The sequence below is a fragment of the Drosophila miranda genome, chromosome 4 (assembly GCF_003369915.1).
Source record: "Drosophila miranda strain MSH22 chromosome 4, D.miranda_PacBio2.1, whole genome shotgun sequence".
NCBI classification, from domain to species: domain Eukaryota; kingdom Metazoa; phylum Arthropoda; class Insecta; order Diptera; family Drosophilidae; genus Drosophila; species Drosophila miranda.
In genome coordinates this window covers 28,119,558-28,127,752 of record NC_046677.1, presented here as the reverse complement: position 1 = coordinate 28,127,752, position 8,195 = coordinate 28,119,558, and the positions used below count along the sequence as shown (strand labels likewise).

The window sequence follows — 8,195 nt, the reverse complement described above, 5'->3', positions numbered from 1 at the left end:
ATTTTATAGTAAAATCAACAACCGAAATGTCGAATGTCGAACTGCAAAAGGGAAGGGGGAGTACCTCCAAGGGACGGGGGGGATGAGCGGTTGATTGATTGCAAAAGGCGATAGTGGGAGGACCCGACGGAGACGGAGATAACAAGTGGAAGCCATAGATAGAGCTGCCTGGAGTTTCCTCTGATAAGATTTCCCCCGATCTCTCTCCCCCTCCTCCTGGTTCCTCTTTCGAGTGAACGGATGAATGCTAAAAGTGAAAGTGGAAAAGCCCCCCATCGATGAGGCGCCATCTTTCGGAGGATGCCTCCCAAAAACAGGGGAGGGGGGGGGGGGGTGGGATGGATGGCAGACCTTTTGTGGCAGCTGTTGTTCTTGTTGTTTTCGTGGGTCGCGCCTTCTGCGGCGCCTGCTGCTGTTGCTGCTGATTCTGCGGTCCGTTTTCTTATTATTTGTTGTTTGGCAAAAAAAATACAAAAAATATGCCAGGAATTTAATTTTCCAATGAAACGAAATGTGAAGAATATTATGAGAGTTTTCTTTCTTTTGGTGCGTGGGCATCGGAAACAAAATTAATGCAAAATTGTTGTCCAAAATGCGGCCACTCCCCCTCTACCGTGCAGTGCACTCTCTGCCCCCACCCCCTCCCTCTTGCTTTCCCTCTTTGGAGATGGAACTTTTGAACCATTTATCGTTTATTTTTGTATGCAAATTGAGAGTTTTTCGAGGGACTGGTTAGAGGGGGGGAATCCCCTGAATGGGCGTCCTGGGAGTAGAAGGAATAGGAACTCTTTCTGCCAGGTGTTGAGGCAGAGCAGGTGTATCTGTATCTGTATCTGTATCTGTAGCTTTGCTGTGTCCGTGCATCTCTGCCCCATGGGCATCGAAGTCGCATTCTCGCATTCCTATTCCTTTCGTTTCCTTTACTTTCCTTTAGTTTCCTTTAGTTTCGTTTGTGAGTCAATAAAATAAATGCTGGAGCACTTTGCTGCTGCTGCTTCCTGCCTCTTGACTCCTGCCTCCTGCCCCCTGCCCCCTTGCCCCCTGGTGCTGTCTGTTGCACATTTTATGCATATGAGTGGTAAATACTTGAACAGAGAGGAACGGGGAGAAATCTCTTGGCCCACTAAGTGTCTTAAGGGGCAGTGTCTTGTTGTAACAACTTGCAACTTGCAACCAAAAAACACCAGAGCTCTCGACGAGGGTGCGGGCTCTGTGGTGGTGGCGGGGGGGAGGGGTACCGCCTCGAGTGCTTCGAAAGTTGAGTTTTGTGCTAGAAGAGATTTGTGCGAAGAGGAGGAGTCACTTTGCCTGCTTGCTGCGGTTGCATGCCGCATGCCGCATGAATGATAAATAACAACATTTCTTGCACCATTTCCTGAAACTTTTCGGCCCCCTGCCCCATGCCCCTCACCCGAAAAACATGGCAGCAATCGCAATCGCAATCGAAGGTTAAAGTTTTCCACTAAAAATGCACGCATCGAATGTGCTCGCCCTCCCCCTCTCTCTCTCTCTCTCTCTCTCTCTGTTTCCTCCCCTCTCCCATTTCCCAAATTTGCATTTTCCAATGTGTGTTTTCCCTATCTTTCTGGGAAATTATTGCTGTTGCAACAGAAACAGAAACAGAAATGCAATCCAACTTCAAATCTTTGCAATTTTCAATCAAAATTTGAAATTCGAATATTTTGTATTTACAAAAACAATTTTTCCTCATAATTTTCCAACTCTTAGAACGAAAATTTCTCATTTTGTGGCAACCAACAGACACACCCCCACAGAGGGAGGGAGGAGGGAGGGAGAGTCCTTCGTCCTGCTGCTGTCATAATGAAAGATCCTTCGCCACTGACAAAAATTGCAAACAATTTAAGAAGCAACCAAAAGCAACCAGAAAGTAGGAAAAGAGATTAAAACCCTTGCAGTCAATGGGGAAAATGGTGAAAATGAAGAAAATTAGACACTCATTTAGCAGTGCATCGAAGAAGGAATACCCTTTATGTGGCAGATGTCGAGAGTCCTCCAACCAGAGGCCACTCCCACCCTCCTCAGGATTGGACGAAAACCTTCTAGTAAACGATGCTTGAATCGGAGATCCAGATCGAGGATCTCTGCACCTCATAACCGACTAAGGAGACCCTCTCTCTCCACCTCTTGGTCTCCTTCTGGTGGTGGAGAGACGAAGCTTTGTTTCTCTCTCTCTGGGTGTAAGAAGAGGACTTGCCACTAAATAAATAACATGACCATAAACGCATGCGGGGGGGAAGGAGGGGAGAGGGCTGCCAGGGTTAGCAGGGACGAGGGTGCTGCCGCTGCTGCTGGAGGATGCGAAAAAATGTTGCACAAAAAAGTTGTGAAAAATTGCATCACTTGCGAATGAAAGAAAGTTTTTAAGCGCCAAGCGAAAGGATTTTCCGCAGCAGTTTTCCCACAGGGTTTCCCAAGGGGAAGGTGGAGGGGGGGGGGGGGGTGGCATGGCATGGCTAAATAATAGAGAAGCGGGAAAAATAATAAACTCATAAATAGGATGACAAGTGTGTGGAAGCGGAGCCACGAGGATGTGGAGGATGCGAGGGCAAAGCTGAAGCAAAGGACAGACGAGGACAAATTGCCTCTGCAGCAGCAGCAGCTGTGGGGGGAAGGGGGGTTGTGGGGCAAGATGGATGAAAGATTTACTGGCGATGGCACCCACCCCCTACCCCCCAAAAAGGAGGAGAACTTTAATCAGCGGCGGACATGGCGGACGATCCCGAAACAACAAATTCCCCGAATGTTGTGTGGCAGCGGCAGACATTGTTTTAATTTGCAATCTGCCACTGCTGTAAGTGCCCCTCGTGCCCCCCATTCTGTGGTGGCATCAAATGTCAAACTTTTCATTGGACTCTGAAACAGAGTTTCCGTTTGATTTTCCTGCTGCCTTTCCTGCCTTTCCTTCCCTTCCTGCTGATGAGGTTCCCTCTTCCTTTTCCTTACTTTTTCGTAGTTTTAGCCATGTTTTGATTTTCCAAGGGGCAGCAGCAGCAGGGGGCGGGGCGAGGGGAGGAGGAGTGAAATGCAAAGCCAGAAAATTTGAGAAAATGTAGAACTTTTTTTGCGGTTTTGCGTGTGCCTTTTCTTATAGTTTTTTGACAATCGCAAAAGTTTGCGACTCTCCGCCGGAGAACTCTCTCTCTCGAGAAACGGAGAACGTGTTGCGCCTTGCCCCCTGGAAAGTTGTTTAATGAATGGTGTGGCAGGGAGGGAGGGGGTGGGGGCATTTATTGTTATGCCTGCCCCACAAAAAGTTCTCTCTTGTTTTGACGTTTCAATTAAAGAGTGGTGCCCCCTGCCGCATGCACCCACCCCCCAAAGAGTGGAGTGGAGGAGGTTGCTAATTACCGCAGCGGAGTAGTCGGACTCATTGGTGGCTGGAAATGGCGGGATGGCGGGATGGGAGTCCCTTTTGCTGCTTGCAACACGGTTAACGCCGCACAGAAAACGACTGAGCGACGCAATGAGGCAGCTATCGATGCGCACAGCCTGTCGGAGGGATGGGAGGGCGGAAATGAAATCAGGACTCTGCTTCCCTCCACCGCAGGATCCTTTGGGGCCGCGAAGACAAGTTTCCGCTCGTTTCCGCTTGCATCAAATGGGGAAAACTTTCGTTAAACAGCCGCTGGGAAAATTATTGAGGAAACGTTTTGTAGTTACAACGTTTTAACGGGGGCGGGGGGCAGGCAACAGATGCAAGGTTATTCAAATATGTGCACCCCCCGCAAAGAGCGACAGAGAGAGAGAGAGTGCGACATGTGGCACAGACAGTGTGTGCCAATAAGCTGCTCACACGATGCTGATGGGGCAAATGGGGCAGAATGGAGCAGAATGGCAAATACTCCACAGATGAAATTGGTTAGTGCCTCCTCCCCCAAAGACAGGGCTCGGCCCCCATTTAGGCCACCGGCTCAGACGTGGGCCATAAATAGGAAACTATCTTCTGGAGCCCAAGATCCGGGCAGAAGCCATCCAGCCATTGGGGTCACTTCTGGCCAAGACAGAAGGGGCAAGCGGCAGTACTTGGGCGCCCAAATAGGAGACACATTCCGCCCATGACAATGAGGCAGGACACCCCTTGGACCGGGGCGGGGAGGGGAGGGGCGTCGATGGCTAATCAAGCGATGAATTATGGCCGCATTTGTGCCACATTTGTGTTGCATATTTGATGAGGGACAAATAGAGAGAGTGAGAGAGGGGGGGGGGGGGGGGGAGGGAGAGAGAGGAAGGAAATTATCTACTTGCCACAGCAGCTGCAACAGCAACAGCAACGGAAAGGCAACTATTTTCAATTTGGGGCAGTTGCAGTTAATCCCTCGACTAATTAAAACAAACCCCTGTTGCTCCCTGCTGCCATACGTGCCACTCGTGCCACTCGTGCCACACTTGTGTATTGCGTATACGACATGTTATCGCAGCGCAGACGAGAATGCCGGCCGCGGTGGAAGGGAGGGAGGAGAGGGCCACTGGAGGACTCTGCTAGAAATTTGAATTCTTCTTTTTATTAATTTTCCCTTTTTTTGTGCCCCACCCTCCTCCCCCCCTCGCATGGAAATTCCCAGCGGAAAACGCCAGGAAACAAGCTTCAACAATTTGCCGTTTATGTTTGTTTCGGGAGGAGGAGGGCCAGTGGCATGCAACACTACACCACCAGATGGGACAGAGAGACATGCGGCATGCGGCATGCATTGTTTTCGCATTAACCATCTCCAAAGAGAGCGAGAAAGAGAGAGAGAGGGAAAAGCGTTTGCTTTGATAATGAAAAATAATCATAAAAGTGGCTGCAACAAGCGGTGCCTGGTGCAACACTCTACTCTGGGGGGGTGGGGGATCGTGGGGCATTGTTCCAAACGATTCCACGCGATTTATGCGATTTATTAGATGCCGAGAGTTTCGGCAGGAACCGTTAAGTCTTCGTAACTGCTGCATGCCACACATGCCACCGGATTGTTCCGTTTTATTCCGTGTTTCCAAATAGTCGCAGCAGACTCTTCCGCTCTTCCGCTCTTCCTCCCCCTTTCGCTCCCTCCAGAGATAATATTATTCTTTGCCTCTTTTCCTTTTTTTTCGGTTTGGGGCAGGGGCACAGCCGTTCGATTGTCACGCAGAGAGATGGGGAGAGAGGGAGGCCCCTGGGCAGAAGGGGGGATATCTAAGGCAGAGGATGATATATCTGTGTGCCATGTTTTGTGGGCAGAAGGGGGGAAGGGGGGATTGGAATACGTATTTGTATTTGTTTATTTCCGGTTTTCCTTTTGGCTGTGAATTGATGTTTTGTTAAATATTAAAAAGTTCTGGTTCTGTTGCCTGACAGGAGGGACGGAGCCAGCCCCCTCCCCTCCCCCAACCGACCAACAGCCCGGAAATTAAAAACTTGCCGCCGCCCAATCCGGCATCCCGCGTACCGGATCGGGCCTCTCGCCTGACTACTGCCTCCTGGAATGGATGGGATTGGCAATGGCAATGGAAGTGGAATGATGATCCTTTTTAATTTTGTCGAATATTCCCATTCTGTGGCATGCCCCGAACCCTCATTAATGCATAATCCCTCGCATCCATCCATCGGTTATGCTGCCGCGAATATGTTTTAACTGCATTATGTGACAAGCGGCATGTGGCAAGGGGGCGGGGTGATTTTGTTTGTGAAATGCGATGCAAGAGTGTTGCATAATGAAAAGCGCAAGCATCGCCGGTGGCCAGAGCCACGAATAGGGATTATTGAAACATAATTCCAGTCTGCCATTATGCCACTCCGCCCCTGCCACTGCCACTACCCCTGCCACTGACCCTGCCACTGCCTCGTGCCTCTGAAAATGAGATTAATTTTAAACATTTAAAGCATTTAAATAATGAAAATTGCAGTTCGATTTGCGGTGAGAGATGCATATGAGAGATGCACCTCTAAAGACGAGTGTATTCATTATTCATTAATTCGTACACTCATTTATACATTAATTTTTTCAGGCGCTTGCCATTGGCAGCTCCTTGCCCCCTGTTTGTGCCTCAACGCACGAGGAAACCCCAATAGTTTGTCTTGTGTTTCGCCATATTTCAATGGTCAAACGGGGGGTGGGGGTGGGGTCCTGCCGCCCCTTCTTCCCCTCTGCCTCGTTCTGGAAACGATGTTAACATTACCAATGGAAATGGAAATGGGAATGGAAATGGGAATGGAAATGAAAATGCAAATGGAAACGAGAGGCAGGCAGCCTTTAATTGCGGCAGAGAGAGGGAGACAGAGAGAGAGGTAGAGATAGAGAGAGAGAGAGAGGGGGAGGGAGGGTAAAGGCATTTCATTTTAATTTTATAATACAATTTTCGCACATTACTCAACGGCAATGGGAATGGCATTGTCCTGGAGCACTGGAGTCCTTCTGGACCATTGATGTGTGTTGTGGCAGGGTCACCGAATGGGAATAGTGGGGAAAGTAGCCTCTGCCCCAAAAGAGATGCAGAGGAAAACAATCCTTGGGCTTTTTCTGCTGAATGAATGTCACCTGTTTGGGGGCTGCTTTCATCACCAGCCTGAATGCCTCAATGCCCGAATGCCCCAATGCCTCAATGAATTTCAATAAAACCCAAAAGTGGAGGCAGCCATCTGTCTGTCTCTCCTGCCGCCTGGAAGTTGAGCATTCAGAGGAGAGGAGTGCCTGGAGTGGCAGCCACTGGACTGTGTGCGTTTCACCTCTTTTCAGAAAACGCATGTAAGGCCCCTTCGCCTGGACGGGGGTGTCCTCTGTGGTGTCCTGCCTGCTGCTGCCTCTGCCCCGCAGTTATAATTAAAGAACAAACCATGTTTGAGGAGCGTCCCTCCGTCCGTCTGTCCGTCTGTCGTGTACAATAATCGCATTTCGACGGGCGATGAACAGAAAAGAGCAGTGCAAAAAGCGGAGACCGAAAGGTGAATGAAATGTTTGTGGCAGGATGGTGTCCTGCGCCCCAAGGGGCCGGGGGGGGGGGGGGGGGGATGGGCAGGACAAGAGTTCCGCGTACTCTCTGAAGCGTTGATGCGATATTGTTGTGGTGATTAAAATATGCCTGGAAAACACTGAATACCGACTGAATGGTGCATGTTGTGGCATGCTGGCTGTTGACTGCCGTTCGGTGAGCGGCAGCCACAGCCACAGGCATTTTGGTTGCGCCAAAAAGTAGACTTGCATCCGTTGGAGCAGTCGAGTGGAGCGCGGGAGTGGCTCCCCCACTGAGGCGGCAATTGGCGTGTGGTTTTCCAGCGGCAGAGGCAGAGGCAAGGACAGAGGCAAGTGCTTCAATTCCTCCTTCTTCCGTTTTAATTCCTGCATACATTTACACTTGTGCAAACCCCCCTCCCCCTCCCAATCCCACCAGGTGCAACGGATCGGCTACGATTGGGGGGGTGTGGCGCCCCCGAAGGTGTCATTCATTGAGTGGAAAGTTTTTATTATTATTATTATTATAACTCACTCGACTACCAAATGCCATGGGGCATGTGGCATGTGGCATGTAACTTGTTCTACCTTGCTCTCCTCTCCTCTCCTGCCCCCTCTGTTTTTTTATCTCTGGAAAAACCCTTTCCTTTCCCTGCTCTCTCGTGATTCTGGTTACATTTTTCGGGCTTCTCCCCCATCCCTGTTCTCCTTGTGTTTGTGCAACACTTGCGGCTGCTGCTTCTGCTTCTGCTTCTGCTGCTGTTGGCTGTCTGTCGTTGTGTGTAGTTGTTGCTCGACAAAATGCTCGATGGCGTTGTAAAATGTAATCATTGTGGCGTGTAATTAGTTTTTATACGTATCTGTGTGTCAGTGTCAGTGTCAGTGTGTGTGTGTGTGAGTGTGTGTGTGTGTGTGTGTGTGTGTGTGTGTGTGTGTGTGTGTGTGTGTGTGTGTGTGTGTGTACGTTCCATGTATAAGTGCATTTACCCCAAAAGAGTGAAAGTGTCAGAGTCCTGTGTGTGTGTAGAAATAAAATTTATTATTGCATTAACGTTTTTGGAGCACAGGAGTTCCCTGTTGCTGCCTGCCTCCCTGCCCCCCCCCCCCCACACACACACACACACACACACACACACACACTCTGATGCATGTGAGTCAAAAAGCCTCCCGGATGCAGGCAGCACTCGCAAGGATGCTCCCCAATATTGGTGGACCCAAGGCAGGTCGTCGCATACTCCTGGCGAGAGTAGTGGCCTCGATCCTACTGTA

The 8,195-nt window shown here is 49.8% G+C and overlaps 1 long non-coding RNA gene across 1 annotated transcript in view; it reads left to right on the top strand.

Moving 5' to 3' along the window:
* Positions 1-8,195, top strand: part of LOC117189074 — a 60,723-nt gene that overhangs the window by 6,842 nt on the left and 45,686 nt on the right. The window lies entirely within an intron of this gene.